The 17,862-nt window shown below is 41.7% G+C and overlaps 1 protein-coding gene across 2 annotated transcripts in view; it reads left to right on the plus strand.

Annotated features, from left to right (window-relative positions):
• TBXAS1 (thromboxane A synthase 1) overlaps nucleotides 1–17,862 on the plus strand; it is a 229,924-nt gene that overhangs the window by 167,113 nt on the left and 44,949 nt on the right. The window lies entirely within an intron of this gene.

Here is a 17,862-nt window from a genome sequence, read left to right on the forward strand (position 1 = left end):
AGTACAGGTATGGTGATACGCATCGGTTGAGCAGCTAGCCTGGTATATACCAGTAAAAGAGGACAGAGGGGGAAAAAAAAGGTTGCTATTACAAAACCAGCTTATTTTTATAGGGTTTGTGGTTAACCATCCCTAAACTGTTAGAGGCTCTACAGTTGTGAGAGAGATGTTTTTATCCACATTAACCAGGTGAGAAGGAATACAACCATGGTCTTCACCCTCTGCTTTTCACTCAAAAACTGTCCTTTTGTGCTGTTAAAGAGCCTTTCAGAAGATATGTATTTATGAACAGTTCTTGCACTTCTGGCTGATTATTTTGTTGTAAGAGCAAGTTGATTGTTACTTATTTGTGTGTGCTTAGCAAAAGCATAGCAAGACTGCAGCACACATTTGTTCAGGGCAGATGAGCTGCTCTGCGTGTTTTGTCCCAAGCCACAGCACTTAGGGCTTGAAAAATTGCTGCATCTTCCACACTGGGGATGCCCTTAATATGAGGTCTCTCTTTTTTACCTCTCTTCCAATTTTAACATATTAATGTCTGTCTCCCTCCTTCCCTTCTCCTTCTTCTCAAGCCTGAGTCATTCACAATTATAAATTACGTTTTGTTGTTGTTTTACTGAACTGCACAGTTTTAGGCAGGAGGAGTAGTGGCACAAAACAGATTGCAAAAACATAAGTGAGCAAGTTAACTTCTCAGAAGAAGTTATTTGTTGCCCTTAGGTAAAATGTGGTAAGTGGCTATGTATGTGCTCATGATCTGTTGCAAAGTAAACAGATCAGGTTAAACCACTGAAATGAGGTGGTTTTCTTGAGGGAGGGAAAGAAGTATGCTTTGTGGCAGCTAAGGAGAACAAAAGAGGTATAAAAATGAAGGGATCTGCCTCCATGTAATAATGAAATGCACTCTTGAAGGTGCCAAGCATATAGAAATCTGGAGCAAGAAGCACCCTGAATTCTAATCTCAGCTTCAGGAATAATTTACTGCACATTCTCAGTTATAGACAACTGTGTCTTGCATTAAGAAATGGGAAGACTTGGTACTTACAAGTTTTGTTTTTTAGCTTGTGTCTACATAAACGTCTCATTTCTAAAAGATTACCACAAGAAAAACGTTGCATTAAAGGCCTCGTGCTAGTTTGAGAACCTGAGACATGTTGCTGCACTGATAGGCAAGGCTGCAAGGGCTCTGTGCTGGCCAGAAGAGGTCTGGTGAAGGACAGAGCAGCAACTCTCTCCTCCTCATTGCTGATCCCTAGGAATGCTTTCAAGACCCCTGTCAAAGGTGAAGGAAAGCACAAGAGTCAGGAGCAGTAAATAAAAGTAAATAGATGAAAGGGCACTTATTACTGTAAAACATTCATTAGAGACTCTGCAAGACCAACTGAGTTTTCCATTCTATTTTTAAAATGCTGCGTACAGCTCTTATTTATCACTGCTTGATATGATACTTAGACACATCAGTGTGGAGAGGTTTTGAAGAACAGGATAAGCCCCAGCATGTCTCTACTCCATCCAATTTCTTATCCACACAAAGCACTAGTGTAACTGTTCAGGGCTGGTGTCATTTACCCACTTTTTCACCACTAGCTAGAGCCCATAAAGTTTAAAGAAACTTCAAAGTCCTGCCATATTCTCTCACTATTTAAATGGAGTTTTGGAGGTTTTTCTTTATGGAAAGAAATCTTCCGGTTCCCAAAAATATTTGCTTTTCTATTGCTCGCTCTAGGGCCTAGGAATATTTTCAGTATGTCTAATTGAAAATGTTGACCAGACGATGTTTTGACCGTATTCCTTCCTGTCAATAGTATTGAATGATGCCAGCCCAAGGTCATTGCAATCCATAGTTTCATTTATTAAAAGGTACGGTTTAATTCCATTTTAACTGCTGTGTGTGGTCAGTTGTGAACAGGCTAGGCTGAACTGGACTGATACATAAGCTCCTCCCTTATGATTTATGACCTTGGTGCTGTAATTTATCAAACATACTGGGTGTGGCAGTTGCTCATCTGGGGTAACTTGGCACATCATCATTGACTTGAGCGCAGTCACGGTATTTCACACTGACTTAGATTCTGTTCTTTGCATTGAAGAGTTCCTTCAGTAATGTCTCTGCAGTGTAATGGAGATGTCTTATTGTAAAGAGATTTTGGACATTTCAAAATTGTCCCTTCTCACAAAATTCCCAGAGAGTAGTGAGAGGTAGGACCATTTTTATGGTGTCTCTGTGCCTGATTGAGTACTTTAGATTTTTAAGCTGTTTACGCAGAGAATCTCCTTGGTAGCACAGGCTGCTTTCTCTGAGTATTAGTGAGAGGTGAAAGTCAAAGAGATGGCACTGTCAGGGAATTACCACAAGAATTTGCATGAGTTTGGTCCCTTTCATGCAGTATCTAAAGGCACTATGCTGTCAGAAGCTTGCAACTACAGAGACTTAGCTTCACTAAGCAAATATTGCTGATGGTGGAGGCTGAATTCTAAATAGTTTGCAGAAGAAAGTCTGCAGAAGAGAGTGCTGTTACACAGGCAGACCCACACACACACAAAGCGTACAAAACCAGTAAGCACAAGCAACATTGTAGGGTGTTGCTGTTATTCTGCTGAGGGAAATGGCCCTCTTTGATTTCTTTATTTGTTTAAGAAGATGTTGCAGAGCCTCACATCATTCATGAGTGTCAGTTGTCAGCAAACAATTATGTTGTGTAACAAATGAAAAGATGGTTTAGAACATGTGAAGACCAAACACTGTTAGGTTCATGTGAAGACCAAACACTGTTAGGTTATGTTTTTGTAGTTCTTCATACAATTGCACGGTGTCTGAAATCAGTTCACTATCTTTGTCTCATGGTGCTTCTGTACATACAGGTTGAAGATTGGTAGGTTAGGAGAAGACAACAAGCCTTTCCCTGCATTTCCACCCTTCTCAGTATCTAGACTCTACTGATTTGAATGCAGGCTTTGGACTCAAGAGACCCAAAGTCACTTTTCTTCAGCAGAAGTTTTTTTGGTTCCTAACTTTTCCTAACTTTCAACCACTTAAGGACTTCCGAAACTCTGCCCTTTGGTGTCTTTACTGACTTGTGTCTCTGCTGTATAAGGAAAGGTAGCATGAGAAATCCCTTGAGCTCAAGCCCACCTCGTGTTCACCTGCTTTACCACAAGCCTGTTCCTGGACTCAAACGCTGAGGGAAAGCACCTAGGGGGGAAAGCTTGGGCTCAGTTTGCCCACTGTGCAAGCCTTAGCAGGTCTCTTTGCACGGTTGCCCTCTGTACCAGGCACTCTCACAGCACCAGCCAGAGAAGTTGTCCTGGAGGCCTTTTTAGAAGATCCCTGTTGCATGCTCCAGCTTTATGGAGGCAGTGGTTTGTAGGCAGCCACAGTCATCCTTTGGTGGAAGCATGGATGAGCAGGAAAAGTGTGACCGACCAGGAGCCACAGGAGGGCAATTCCTTTTGCTTACCATGTATTTGTAGTTATTACGCTGTATCTACAGGTCTCTGCTCTCCACAGGTACCTCTTAAAAAGGCAAAGCACTTCCTGGAGAGTCAGGTTATTTATAATATGGCAAGAGTTGAGGCCAGGGTGTCTTTTAGGAATGCTTTGGCTTTGTTTTTTTGAAAAGACTACTGTTAGCTTATAGGAACAAAATCAGTGTTTTAAATCTCAATGGTATCTTGGCATTGTCTCCCTTCCTTGGCTTTTCCAAGAACCCTACCAAATGAAAAAAAAACTTGTTTCTTTCCTGGGGAAATCCTTTCAACAGCTGAGAACTGGTGGTTCTATGTGACCTGGAATGAGGTGTTGTTGAGATGATTAATGTGCTTATATTTTCAAGGAGCATTTTGTTGTTGTTCTTGACATTGCAGGGTTAATTTACCCCTCTTCACCAAAGTAAAAAAAACCAAAATAAAACCCAAAAAAAACAAAACAAAAAACCCCACACACCAACAAAAAAACACCCCCAAAACCCAAACACCTTTTATTTTTCCATTTGTTCAATTCAAGATTATCAGTCTCTTGCCCATGAAGCCTAATTTATCTTCTGCTTGCAATGTCACATGTTGCTCAGTGACTCTGTCTTATTGCTGTTCTTGAGCAAAACTGAGTCTCAGGTAATGTATGCTAGGCAGATACTCATTTTCACTCCTGCATTTTCCTGGTATTTTGCCTCCCTTGTAATAATTGGCCCGCTATCGCTGCTACAGGGTTCATGTTAAAGAATAAATTTTTCTAGTGACATGGAACATTTAATGGTGAAGATGCTAAATAATACAGTACTTTAAATGTGATTAGACAGGTTTGTTTAAAGACAGAGTAAAGGGAAGGATGCATCTTTCCCATCTTTCTATTCTTCCCCTCCATCTGAGGCTTTTATGGAAGAAAGAGCATATTTGCTTTTAATCTAAGGAAAAAGGTCACTGCCAAATAAGAAACTGGTTACAGTTTTCTTCAGGATTCATATACTAACTGCTCCTGTGTACCACTCTGGACATTATATGGCTATCAACATGCTTCCCCTGGGGACAGAGAAAACCAGATTCACACCAATATCAATGTTTAATCAGTACTAACTACCAGTATGTGTTAACTTTTTTAGCTACAGATAGGGAACATTATTTGCAGGGTGGAGCATAGTTCCGGGTAGAATTGGTAGATCAAATTTTGCACTGGGCAGTTGAACCTTGCAGAAGCGAGTAAGGAGATAACCTCAAACCACAGTAAATGACACCACCCCCATGACTTTTGGAGTGACATACGCTTACCAGTCTAGCCAGAGGAGTTGCATATGGCAGAGATAGAGGTACACGTGGCATGACTTCTCAGGAATGGGGATGCCCTTCACAGGTGTAAGTACCTGATCTTTGGATGACAGGCTGACTAGCACTCAGGAATTTTTCTGTGTGAAGTAGGAGTCAAGTCCAGAAAAGTATTGTACTAACACATATATATTTTTTTTTTTTATGGAAGTTAAGCACCAAAAGTTTTTCTATAAGGTATGTGCTGCTGAATTGGAAATAAAATATCTAACAATGAAAGGGAGGACAGCCAACCATGGGCACAACCTCAGATGCAAGAAATCAGAGAAACCAAACCATCTGGCCCTGAAAAAACTTACAAATGAGAGAGGGTGGCCTTGGACATCTGTGTCAGGACCCCACACTGTGTCTCAGTGTTAGCAGCCAATCACATTCATTGGGCAGGAACTTTTCTCCTGGGGAGTATTAAGCACTAAACTAAACAAAGAAGCATTTTCAAGCTCTATGTTATTTAGCATCCATTTGGAATGAAATCCCTCCATGTCCTCAGACTGACAGGCAGATTCTTTGGGGGATGAAGACATGAGTCCAGCCCTGGCATCATCATCTGCTGTGGGGATCTCCACTGACCTGTCTACTTCTGAAATGCTTTCAAGATAAATTATTGTCTTAATACCACTTTACCAGGTCAGGACAGCAGCAACTCTTGATATTTGTGAAAACAGGTATTATTTTCTTGGTAAGGACTTTTCATGGGCAGAGGAAGAAAAGGAGTGTTCGGGAACCGCTCATAAAACAAAAACAACTAACAAGTCACTTGCCTGTGTGCACACATGCCTGCATATGAGAGAGAGGAGGAGGGAGAAAATGAATCACAGCTGAAGAAAAGAAAGTCTTTCATCTAAAATTTCAACACAGATTCCTGAATTGCACATATTATATGCATAAGGTGCGAAAGCTGAGCTGAGGAGAACACATGCTTAATTTGTTAAGAAACAGCAAATCCCCAGCAGCAACTAAGAAGAAATTAAACTTGTATTCAGCGTATTCATAGCTAAAAAATGATCTTAGCTTGTATGAATGTGAGGTCAAAATGGAATTTTTCCTCCAGGTATGTACGTAAATTAGGTAGCATTAATAGGAAGTAACCAGTCCATTTATTTGTCAATAAGCATTCAAAGTGAAGGCTGAATGAGCCTGTGCCAGAAGGAATGGAAACTAGTTTGCATTTCATGATTATGTAAAGCAGTTCTTGGTAGAATGAACTTCTTGTGACCTCCTCCCTGCCCCCCCCCCCCTCCTTTTTTTCCCCTTCTCTATCACCCTGGCAGCACATATGTATTTAAATAATTTCCATTTCTAACAATGTGTTTGTGTGCTACTTTTAATCAGCATGAGATGGCTTTTGTATTGTTTGTCCTGCTTAGTCTTATGCTTCCCTTTTAATATGGAAGGAAAGAAAAAGTGATATTTCTGGGTGTGCCCTTGCTCTAGAAATGTAATGGTCTTCCAGTGATAGGAGTGAACGTTTCCTTACTGAACCAGATAGCAAGACTGGTGCAGAGGGAGTAGTCAGGAAAACACAAAGAAAAGTAGGAAACGTGTGCTATTTGAGGACTGTTCCATTTCACACCAGTTAATAGAGATTGCATTGTCTCAGAGAACTAGATGATACCAATTTTTCACTAGTATTACCAACTCATTTGATGTCTGGTTTTCAAAAGACAGGTTGCAGGTCTTTTCCAAAATCAAATCTTTAAAGGAACCGAAAAACTTGTATCTCAGTGTAACAAGTCACATTTTGAATGTTTTGGTCAATGCACCAAAAATGCTTTCTATGGAAGTGGGCTGGTCAGTAGTGGCATTTCACCACTGTAGCAGCTGCTGAGATAGGCATTCGGGGCCTCAGCTGGGGGAGACGGAGAACTTCTATACACTAGAAACACCAGTAGCTTGTATGGACTGCACTGTTGGTTTCCAGCCAACACTGAATGGGTAAATAGGTGCTTGAATGAAGACTCATTTAATAACTGATACCAAATTCTGCAGTTTCCTTAGTCAGGTCTCGGATGTAACGAGACTGAAAACTTGATCACTCTCTCAGTGCTAGGAATTATCCTTCCTGGCTGCCACTCAAGGCATAATGCATTAGGGCATGTTGTGCAAGCAAAGGAATTCATTCCTTATTACTGTTGACTAAATACTTTCCACCTGTATGAAAACTATGCTTTCAAAATTCAACAAAATAATCATATTTTATAGGTAAACCATCTTGATTTTACATGCATTTTAATCAAAATCTGAATTTCAGAAAAGTTTCTGTTAATAAGTGGGAGAAAAAAAATATGTAATGCTTTTATTATTGATTTATTTACATTTTTATGCTTAACACACCCCACCCTCAGGTATAAAAGAAGGGATGTGTTAAAATTATCTTGGCTTTCTGGTACAATAGGAATTTTAAATAAACTTTAATATAGTTCTCAATACTCCTAGTTGCACTTCAAATTTAAAGGAGAAAATTGAGAAGAAGTGAAAAAGTTCAGAATGTTGAGCAATTATCCACAGAGCCTTGCTGCTGTTGTTGATCTGAATGAAGGAACAAGGAGGTAACAAGATGTCAGAAAGTCATTGTATTGTGAGCTGGAGCAAAACACTTTTAAGAGCTCTTGCTTTTTGGAATTTGTTTTCAAGATGCGTCAAGTTCATGTGCACTCGGGATATGATATGACAAAGATTTTGTGCAGTCAGGAGTGAAGATTTAATAGCCTGATAAGTAGAGAACCTTACAGATAATTTCAAGGCGTTAATCTAACCTTGCTGTGCCTTTAATCTTTTGGTATTCCGGAGAATGTAAAAAACAAAAGCTGACTGTTTTAATATCATAGAGTAGTCATGGAGAAAAAAATTTCTTCCAGCAGAGCAGCTTTTAAATAAATTATTACTTTTTTTTCTGTGATGGGAAAAAATAACGGTAAGATGGATTTAAAGGGAAGTGAATTTACTAAATGTCTTGCATCTTTCTCTCTTGCTAATTAGTAACAGTCAAATGCTCTTGTTCTGCAGACAGTGACTACAAAGAAAAGGATAAAGAACTTGGGAAAGACTCTAGAGCCAAAATAATTAGGCTATTTATCATTTAGGGTAATTGGACTTGTGCAAAGCAGCATTATTTACCACAGGTTTCCATTTCTTCTAACCGGGTGTGAAAAATACGGCTATGTTGATTGGGAAATGCTCTTAGCGCTTTTTCCAATATGCATTGTGCCAGGGACGTTCAGTTCAAAGTGTGGTGTTCCTCCCAGTGATTTCTTTTCCCCCAGTGATCTTCAGAAGCAGCCTTCAGCTTCTAAAACCTCAAACCAAAATTAGATTAAAGTGCCCAATATGGGGTCAGAAATGGGAGGGAAAGAGAGAGGGGTTTCCACCGGGGATTTTTCACTTAACAAATGAAAGCCTTTGCTTTGTTTCAAAGGAAAAATTGCCAAGTGGAGGCACATCTTAATAACATCGGTAGCCAGCTGAGATGTTTATGCTAATTTCCAAAGGTATGTAAGTATTGGAATCAGGGGGTCCAAAACTCCTGCCTCTGTGATGTGAAAAACACAAGCATTTAAGCACCACCGGCAGATAGCTCTGATGTTTCAGCATAAGGGGCAGGGTGGGGCAGGGGAGCAGTCGTGAGGGGCTTACTTGAATTCCACTTCACAGTTTGCCAGCACTATGAATGCCCCTTCACTCAAAGGTGAGTTTTCCCACTGTTTTTCCAAGGAGAAGAGCCCAGCTACCCCTTTGCCGTTTGTCAGATTATGGCACTTCTCCAGCGCTGTGCTGTTGCCCTCCGCTCTTGAAGATTACGTCTTCACAAGCAGCTTTCCTTGTCATGGAAGCGTCGGAAACTAACTTAAACTCCCTGTATTTCACCACCAAAGTCTGTGGTACGTGGGGATCCCACAGCTGGCTTTCTGCCAGACCCCAGGGGTGGCCCAGGGTGTCACATCCCTGCTCCAGCGTATGTGGCTTTGCCCTACAGGTGCAGTGCTCAGATCTCCAGGCTTTGGGGCGAGGAAATCAAGTAGTGGGAGAAATTGTTATTTAAAAAGTGATCTTGCTCTGCCTGCCTGGTAGAAAACAGCCAGCAGAGATTCCTGCTGGGAGAGAAGTAGAGGGGAATAAGGTGATGTTTAAAAGCATTTTATTCCATGCCTGTGAGAAATTCACAAATATGCAAGGCTGGGCTGTCATAGGTGGTTGCCACAGAAGTGCTTTTAAGTGGCACAGTTTGACACCAGTTGCATGTGTGTCTTCAGACACTGTCACAGGTTGTGGGTTTTTCCTCCAACGGCTTGTTATTTTAAAACATTTGTATGTGTTTGATACCTTCTTTAGTACGAAAGTCATGACTACCAGCAATTTCCTATGGAGATACAAGGAGCAAGAAGTAGTAGGTTGTTACCTAAAATACTGCCTGTCGCCTGAGCAAGCTCAATGTGAGATAAAATGCACAATTTGGATGCAAACTGGGAGTGCTTGATCCCTTGCCAGAGGAACGTGTGAGCTCCAGTACTGGAAGGCATACCTCGGTGGATGTGGCCACATTGTAAACTGAGAAAGATTCCACCATTTGCCAGGTTTTGTGCCATATTATAATTTTTTGGCTGTTTACATTGATCACCTGTGTTGAGCAGAGTAGCCAGCTGGAATTCTGGGACCTTTGTGTTGTTTGGCTTAGAGTTAGGATCCAAATGTCTTTGAAGTGACCCTACTTATTTACAAGGAATGTACAAACTCTCTTTCTGGCCAGTCCAGCAGGAACTGAGCAGCAGGACGTGGCTCCTGCGCTCACAACTCCGTGGAACAGCATGGACGACGGCAGTCCCTCACCAAGCCGAGTTTGCCTTACTTCTGAAGATGGTGCCTGGTGCTTCCTCCCTTGCTTTTCTTTTCTGATCCTTTTCCTTCTTTCCTGAACACACGGGTCTGCGCAGAGAACTACCAGAAGAAACCACTCTGCCTACAGGCGCCTTGCACATAACCTTGCTCGTCCTTTTGCTTTGCGACAGTTGCCTGTGTGACTTTGCACAGGGCCTGTAATGCTCCTTACGTGATTCTGCCATAGAGCTTATCTGTTTCTTCTGTTTATCCAGAGAGACAAGTGGTTGCTTTACCTACAGGTCTCACCAATGTTTAACCCAAACAGTAACTATCAGGCAAATAACTCTTTTCTTTAGGTTTGTTACGCTGCCACTTCAGCACAGCAGCCTTCTGCTGGGGGGAGCAAGATACCGTATCTTTTCTAAATATTTTAGGATATTTTAACACTTTTCATATGATAACACCCAAATGATACATAAATGCTAACTTCTTAAATGTATCTACAAGGCCTGTAATATCAATAATCCTGTTTTTGCAGGGTGAGACACAGAGAATTTAAAAGTTCTGGCATACGAAACAAAAAAACGCATCAAACAATATTGGCATGTTCTGTTTAACTTACATCCTACAAGGATTCTTTTGTAAAATGTCCTGGTGTTTTCCCCATGGGTTTAAAGTGAAAATACAGTGATGTTCATCACAGATCCAAATCACTGAAGTCAACAGGTCTAGCGGTGTACAGAAATTAAAGGATGTGCACGTGTCAGGCTATGCAAGGATGGAAATGCAAATTGTGTTTTCGCCTGTGTTTTGAATAGTCCCTTCAAAGCACACTACATTCTGCAGGTGAAAAAAAAGAGGTATTTCCTGTGAAATTCATTAAACCATAAATTTCAAGTTTATGAGTTTGTTACTGTGCAATCTAATCTTATGTACAACCAAAGGCATAGGACTTCACAGAATTAATTATGTTTAAATTGTATATCTGTTTTTTAAAAAACACCCTCCCAGTTGTTTATTTGGATGGCATAAAGTGTCGTTTCTGACTTTGAAAATGAAGGATTCCAAGAAGAACAAACAAAAAAAATTTGCTTTTTTATTAATTATCCTTGTTCCACTGTTGCAAGTTTTGCTGGTCTAGAAATGTTGGGCAAAAGTGTCTTTAACGTGTTGCCTTCAGAGGATTGTGGAAGCTTCCACCTTTTGCGTTAATTAAACATGTAAATCCTACAAACGGTATACAGGGTAACTGCAAACCAAGAGTCTGATTCTTAGTTTGCATTTATGCCCTCTTCGCCCACTCCTGCAATGGGAATGGACTGTCGAGGTGTGTGTATGTCATCCTAACACTTCATCTGCGGCAGTATTATCACCACCTCCTTCCTGCATGATACTGTCTTGTTAACATATAAACAAGGGCTTGCAGCTGTGGTAAGGCCTGTTTGTGCTGCTGCAGCAGGACCTTAGTGCCACTGAGAATCAGGCTCCAAAGACGCATCTTGTGTTCTTACAAGCCAGTTACTTAAAGGAAAGGAGCAATACTCATCTTGCTGGCAAGGAGCACAAAGCAAAACCAGTAATTCAGGCAATGATAAAAGAAAGAAAAGACAAAACATAATACAACACGCTCCATTAAAAGGTTTTCCTTCTTTATTAGTGAGAAGAACATGGATGCTTTTGTCATGCTGTGTACTGCGATACAGAAAGTATAGCCCATGCAACATAATAGATTTTCTTGTAAAAGTTAAAGATGGAATGAAAACAATTTTTTAATTCTTTTTTGTCCACACCACCTTATTTTATATTCTCTGCTGGACTGAAGTAGGAACATTGATACAGGAATGCAGGTAATTTGATTAAATTTTGGATCTTAGTGGAGGTTAAGTTTAGCTTGTAGAGTAGTGACATAGAGATGCCTGTCATTTAGGAAATCTGCAAGGACTTGACCCAAAGCCTTGAGAGGGTGTTGCTTTGGTTTGGATCCGAAATGAGATTAGCGCTGTGCTTTTATAATCAAGAGGCTGCTGGGCTTATGGTTGCAGTTGCACACTCGGCCCCAGAGGACAAGCTGCTCTGCTGTAAATTGGGGCTGGTACTGAGGGGGAGTGAGAGGTACAGCAAACACGCAGAGTAGCAGTAAATGACAAGAGGATATGATATGTAACATTAACCAGGCTCAGTGTTTGGTTAGGCTGTAGAATGGTCTTTTAAATCAATCTTTTATTATCAGTGGAGCCTTAGCAGTGCACTTAAATTGAGAACAATGCAAGGACAGAGAGACTTGGTGCAAAGCGAACATCCTGCTTTCCTTCCTAGCTCCGATTTTACAAGGAAAACCACAGGTAGATCCAGGTCATAATATTCAAATGTGATTTTTTTTCCACATTTGTCAGCTTTTGGAATTGGGCTCTGATTCTATCTATCCCTGTTCCTGCTGTGAGGATTTGTCTCGCCACCAGTCCCGTCATTCTGCATAAATATAGCTGGGAATGGACCTCTGGCTTCTACCCTAACCTTTCTGGCAGGAGTGACTTTACCACAACATTGGTTCATCTCTTCCCATTGTTAATTATCCTTCTTCTAAATAAAGATCAGGTTTGTTTCCACTTTCCATTTACTGCCCTCAGATTCCCCTGAACTTCCATCATTCTTGGATTGCTGTACAAAAGACCCTTTGCATAGGAAAAGGATTTCTTCCTCATTGTGCAACTATAATTGTAAACTGCAGTGATATCATCTGTTAGTGTTTTCTTGTCTTAAACCTGTAAGTTCCTAAAATGATTTAATTTTTTATTTTATTTTATTTTTTACAGTTGGACAGTATATGTACCTGTTTTCAGAGGTTCACCTATGGTTTTTTAGTGTGCTTTGGAAAATGTGGGTGTTAGAACTGAATAGAGTGTTCTAAAAGCAGTCTCCACCAGCGTGAAATCTTACCAGGTTTATCTCTCAGACCTGGTTTTGCTCAGTGTGCCTTTGTTTCAAGTGTTGTAGTTGTTGCTGAAGTTAAGTGTTTCTAAGTGTTGTTAGATCTTTTTGTCAATGTATTGTTTTCCTGCTTCTATAGTTCTATAAATACACAAAGAGAAATTAGATGGGAAGGCTTTCAAGTTGGGGGTTCTCAAGGTTTTGGTTTGCAGAAAAACAGTGTTACAAGATCTCTTAACTCCCACAAAGTCAAAACTAATTGCTGGAATGGTTGCCTGAAACTGAATTGAAATCTGAATACTGTCTTTTATATTTTTAGCATTTCAGATTAAGGAAGTAATAATTTTAATTCCAGTAACGCTCAGACTTTGCAGAGAAATGTGGTGGCCACAAGACACTTTCTGTGCACAGGCAGATAGGCAAATTCTAAGCAGTGCATTGGCAAATGCTACCAAGCCCTCATATGCATCTTTATGCATGTGCTTGTATATCCTTCAGCACTGACTGTGCTATGGGATGGTAATTATAGACCAGGTCATTCTTGGTAGTAGATTTTTTTTAAAAAAGCTCTTGGGAGATCTTTCTTGTCCAAGGCATCGGGGAGGGAAAACGGATTAATGTCAATGCATTATCCAATTCAGGTGCAGTACACCTCATCTCTTGGTCCAGCTCTGCACTTCTGTCAGCAATGTAGTAATCAAACCAAACTGTGATTTTAACCTCTTCATTTCTGGACTGCAAAAGGCAAACAATCAAACGAGCCCACATTACCAGCTGGAACTAGATGGTTCCTCCACTGTTCTGAGAGATAGTAGACTGAATGCTGGTCCACCCACTGAACACTGGAGATGTTAACTGGAGCTGTTTAGGGCTGCTGCAGGAGGTAAAGCTGTAGGAAATGGAATTACATTGTTCTTGAGAGCAAGGTAGGAAACAGATCTCCAAGTTAAAAATCCAGCAGGGCTTGTGGATGAATTCTGTCTGGATTCAGAGCGGGGAGAAGCAGAGCTACCAAAGGAACACTTGGGGATGTGATGTGCAGTTAAACCTGCAGCACTGGCAGGACTGGACAATCGCTAGTTACAGCTAGTTAATTATTTAAGAAAAAAATTATGAAGTATAAAATATTCAAACTGCCTGTGCCTGATGCATGCCATTGCCACAAAGGCACACGCACCGGGGTTTTAAATTCTTGCCTGTTTATTGCATTTTTTTTAAAGTAAAGGTATTTTAATGTTAATGATGGAATAATATGATTTGCAAAACATTAATAATAAACAAAATATGGGGGAGAAATGTTGCTATTTGTTTCTTCCAGAGGGGAATATGCCTGCTTTCTTTAAAATGAAAATAATTTACAACATTTCTTAGCTCGCTTGAAAATTAATAACTTACTAAGTGTTGTGATAATTGTGCAGAGAACCCGTTATGGTAACACAGTGTAGCTACAAACTGACTGGGAAATTGGTGCCTTGAGTCTGAAATTAGATGTTGCAGTTACCAGGCGTCGTTTCAGATTAGCTGTACCTGTCTCATGGGCAGCTCATCAGGAGCCACGCTGGGGAGTCAGGGACACCTACCATATTCCTCACTTAGGAGTCGGCCTGGTGCAGGCGGCTTAACTTAGAAACAAAGATGAAATAAAAATCAGGCTATGCGGAGCTGTTGAGCCCAGAGACAGGGTCTGCTAGAGAAGCAGTTCATTGGAAACCTCAGCAAAAAATACAACCTGCTTCCTGCAAAAGCTTGGAGATGGTGTTAGGCAGCTTATATACCCAGTGACAACTCTCGAGTACCTGGCACTCGCCTGAACTTGCTGTCGACATCTGTACACCTGCTCTTAGCAGGCAGAAGGCAACATTTCTCTGAGTGTACCTAAAAATGGCATTTCTCACACACACACACACAAAAAAAAAAAAAAAAGAAAAAAAAGAGGGCTGTTAGCGTGGTATCTTTGCCAAGCTCCATTTACATGTTGGCTGCTTAAAGACCCATCTGCAGCGTAGCTTGCCTGACACCGGTTCACTTCCTGTCCTAAATTGCTGAAAAAACCCCGGCGCATAAAATGCTGGCGCTGTGGCTTTTCCGCAAATCCACGACCTTCTCCCTCCCTGCGTCTGCTTTGTGTGCTCTCAGCCCACCTTCCTATGGGCTGCCCTTCTGCGTCTCCATGATAAAGCTGGGTAGGGTGAGACCTCAGGACCTGGCCCCACAGACATCAAAGCTGGCACTTCCCAGCCTCTCTGCTTGCAACGTCATATATAATTGCACTGCTGCTGCTGCGACCTGAAGCTCTCATCCCTAAACCGGAGAACACCCCTGGGTGTGCGTGAGTAGTCTGAGTCACCTTGGGGAGCAGGACTATCTGGATGCAGAAGCACACATTCTGAAAGTGCACCGAGATCCTTCAGGGTATAAGTTTTATAAATGACAGATATTATAAATCCTGACTGCCTGATGGCAGGCACTGGAGTGGAACATTTTGTCATCAGTGCTTATTATCTCAAGATTCTTAATTAGTTTCATTGATAATTTTGTCGCACTTGAATGTTTCAAATGATTAAATATTTCGGTGCTTGTTTGGTGGAAAGTCTCTCCGTTGTGTATAGCAGGACATAATACTGACTCCAGATAGTCGGTGGAGAAGTGGCGTTCACCGTCCCTTTGCAGCCCTCGGTGGGAGTGGCTCTCTGAGCTGAGTCTCATCACAGCCGGTTGTACAACACCAAGGTGGCTGATTTAGGAGTACCAGAAGAAGGAATGGTGAAAAAGCCTGGTTTTCCCTCTCAGCTTTGAATGCAGTATTTTTTTCCACTGTCTATCCCACCATTCAGGTGTCCCAGCTGAACGCACAAGAGTCATTTGCCCGATTCCTGCAGAGAAAGATATTTCAGCTAGATGGGTTTTCCAGATTTAAAGAATTATACCTGGAGGAGGCTGCCTGCAGTTTTCTTTCAGTCTCCTTCATACTTGTGCTGAGGGCAGCAGGTTCCCATGTCATGGCTGCAGATCGGTGTGTCTCCTTTTTGCGTTTACTGTGCATGTCTTCAGCTCCTGCCCACCCTCCTGGCTGAGGTGAGGTGTGCCTCCAGCATCTCCTGGGGCCACGTGGGCTCCAGCCAGCAGAGCACAGGGCCTGTTTTAATCCCTTGAAACACTAACAATACTTCATGTCTAAGCTAAAACCTGTACTGAATCACAAGGGTTTTCACCGCAGCACATGGCATGTCTAGTTTATAGAAAAGAAAAAAAGAAAAAAAAAAAAGAAAAAAGAAAAATCAAAGCACCAAAACCTTTTAAAATGCCACTTTTCATAACTATTTACTTAAGCCATAGGCCTGAATGCTGAATGTTTGTTGCAAATTGATGGCATAAATTCCCTGTTTGCTTCAGCAGAGAATTTGGCTCATTGCCTTGAGACGTGTAAGAAGAAAATGTTTTAAAGCTATGGCTAGGAGACACAGCACATTCATATCATTGCTTTAATCAGATTACTTCTTTCCTCTATTTTTTTTCTTGTTCTTTTTTTTTTTATAGACCAACTTGTGGGGTTTTTTCAGACCCCTGTTCCTTGAATGTTCCCCACAGGTGGAATGTAATTAAACTCCACTGGCATCTCCTCCTGCTGGGATTTAGACTAGGGACAGATCTTTAGAAAGCATAAAACAAATACTGTGAAAAAAGAAACCTTGTTAGAAGAGTTGCCAGAGAATCGGCTCTGCTCCATTTACAAGCTGATAGTTTAGAAAATCTGCCCTCTCTCCTTTTGTGAATTGCTTTCTAGAAATTGTTAATTAATCATTTAAACACCAGGGGCAGGAGGGAACCCACAAATCTTTTGCAGATCCCGCTCTACTCACAGGCTGAGAGTCCACAAGTCGAGAGGCACTTTCTGCCTCAAACCCTGGCTTTTGCTTAAAATAATTTGGTGGGGAAGGCACTGCCCTGGTGGTGCTGAGAAGGGAAGGCTCCAACAGCAGTGGCAAATACAATGGATGCTCGAGCCCTCAGCATGCTGTGACCTGTCTCCTGGGAAGCCCCCATCACTGAGGATGTGGGGCACCTCTTTCCCTGGCCAGGTCAGAGCCAATTCCCCTCCATGTGGCCCTGGGAGCATGCATGGCCTTGTGCTACTCCTGTCTGTGAGGGGCTGCTCCTGTGTTGTACCGCAGCTACCTCCGGCTGCAAAAATATAAAATAGGAGACCTGCTTCTCAGTTCTGGGGGTATAAATTCAGAATAACCTAGCCAGCTTGTGGGGTTACTGTGCTGTAAGCAGGAGGAGAATCTCTCCCTAGATACTACTTGACTAATGGCTATCAAAGGCAAAGCTGAAGGATTATAGTTTGAGATCAGGTCCTAGTCAGCTAGTGCCTATATCGCAAAACAAACAATACCGTAACCGGGGCTGCCTTTGATGGTCCTCCTGCCTTGGGATTTAAGATGTTCTCTTCAGAATCAGGAAAAGACCTGATGCTGGGAATGACATATTTCTCATCTGCCTGATACAAGAGTGCTTCCACTTTTCTACATACTCTTGCAACGATGAAACGAGAGTCCCTATTTCTTGGCTGGCAAAGTCTGTTGCTGTGGATGGTGGAGCAGAGCTCTCAGCCCGGTAGAGAAGGGTGTTGTGCTGCTCTCCTCACAGTGCAGCAATTGCAGTTGCTGAGACCCAAGGTGGGTGCAACCCCGTCTCAGGTGGAAAGTAAGTTGTTTTGTAATAAGTCTTTTGCTAGGTGGTGATAGGAGAAGCAGTATTCAGAGATTTTTTCAAAAAAACAGATGGGGAAAAGCATACAGTACGCAATGCAGTGTTTAGGAAAGTTAATAGCTTATAGTCCAGTCAAAAGAGTTTTTAGTGGTTTATGTATTAACGCTATTAATTTTCTGGTTTTCCACCATCTTTTTGTTTATGCCAATTGCTTTAGCATCTGGATGCCAGATATACAGGTGATTACCACACGTAAATGGAGTACAGGTCACCGCAAAGTTATTGCCCTCGCTTTCTCCCATCCGTTATCTGTCTCCTCTTCCACGCTCTGTACTTCCTTCTTGCTCTCTTTTGTGTTGTTGGTCTCACCATGGCCCCTCGTGCGTGAGGGTGCTTGGCTCTGAACTACTCCCTGCTTGGTGAGGGAGCTTTCTTTGTGTCAGTCAGGCATGGCATCAGAGTGACCATATAGAAATAGGATGTTCCCCTAAGTGTTGTGATCTGAAATCATGCTTGCTCCAGGCTGCGCATAATTTACAAAAAATAAGCACCCAAGTTCACTGTGGAAAAAACAATCCAGTCTGTGCATCT

Source organism: Falco naumanni, chromosome 5 (assembly GCF_017639655.2).
Source record: "Falco naumanni isolate bFalNau1 chromosome 5, bFalNau1.pat, whole genome shotgun sequence".
In the NCBI taxonomy this organism is placed as follows: domain Eukaryota; kingdom Metazoa; phylum Chordata; class Aves; order Falconiformes; family Falconidae; genus Falco; species Falco naumanni.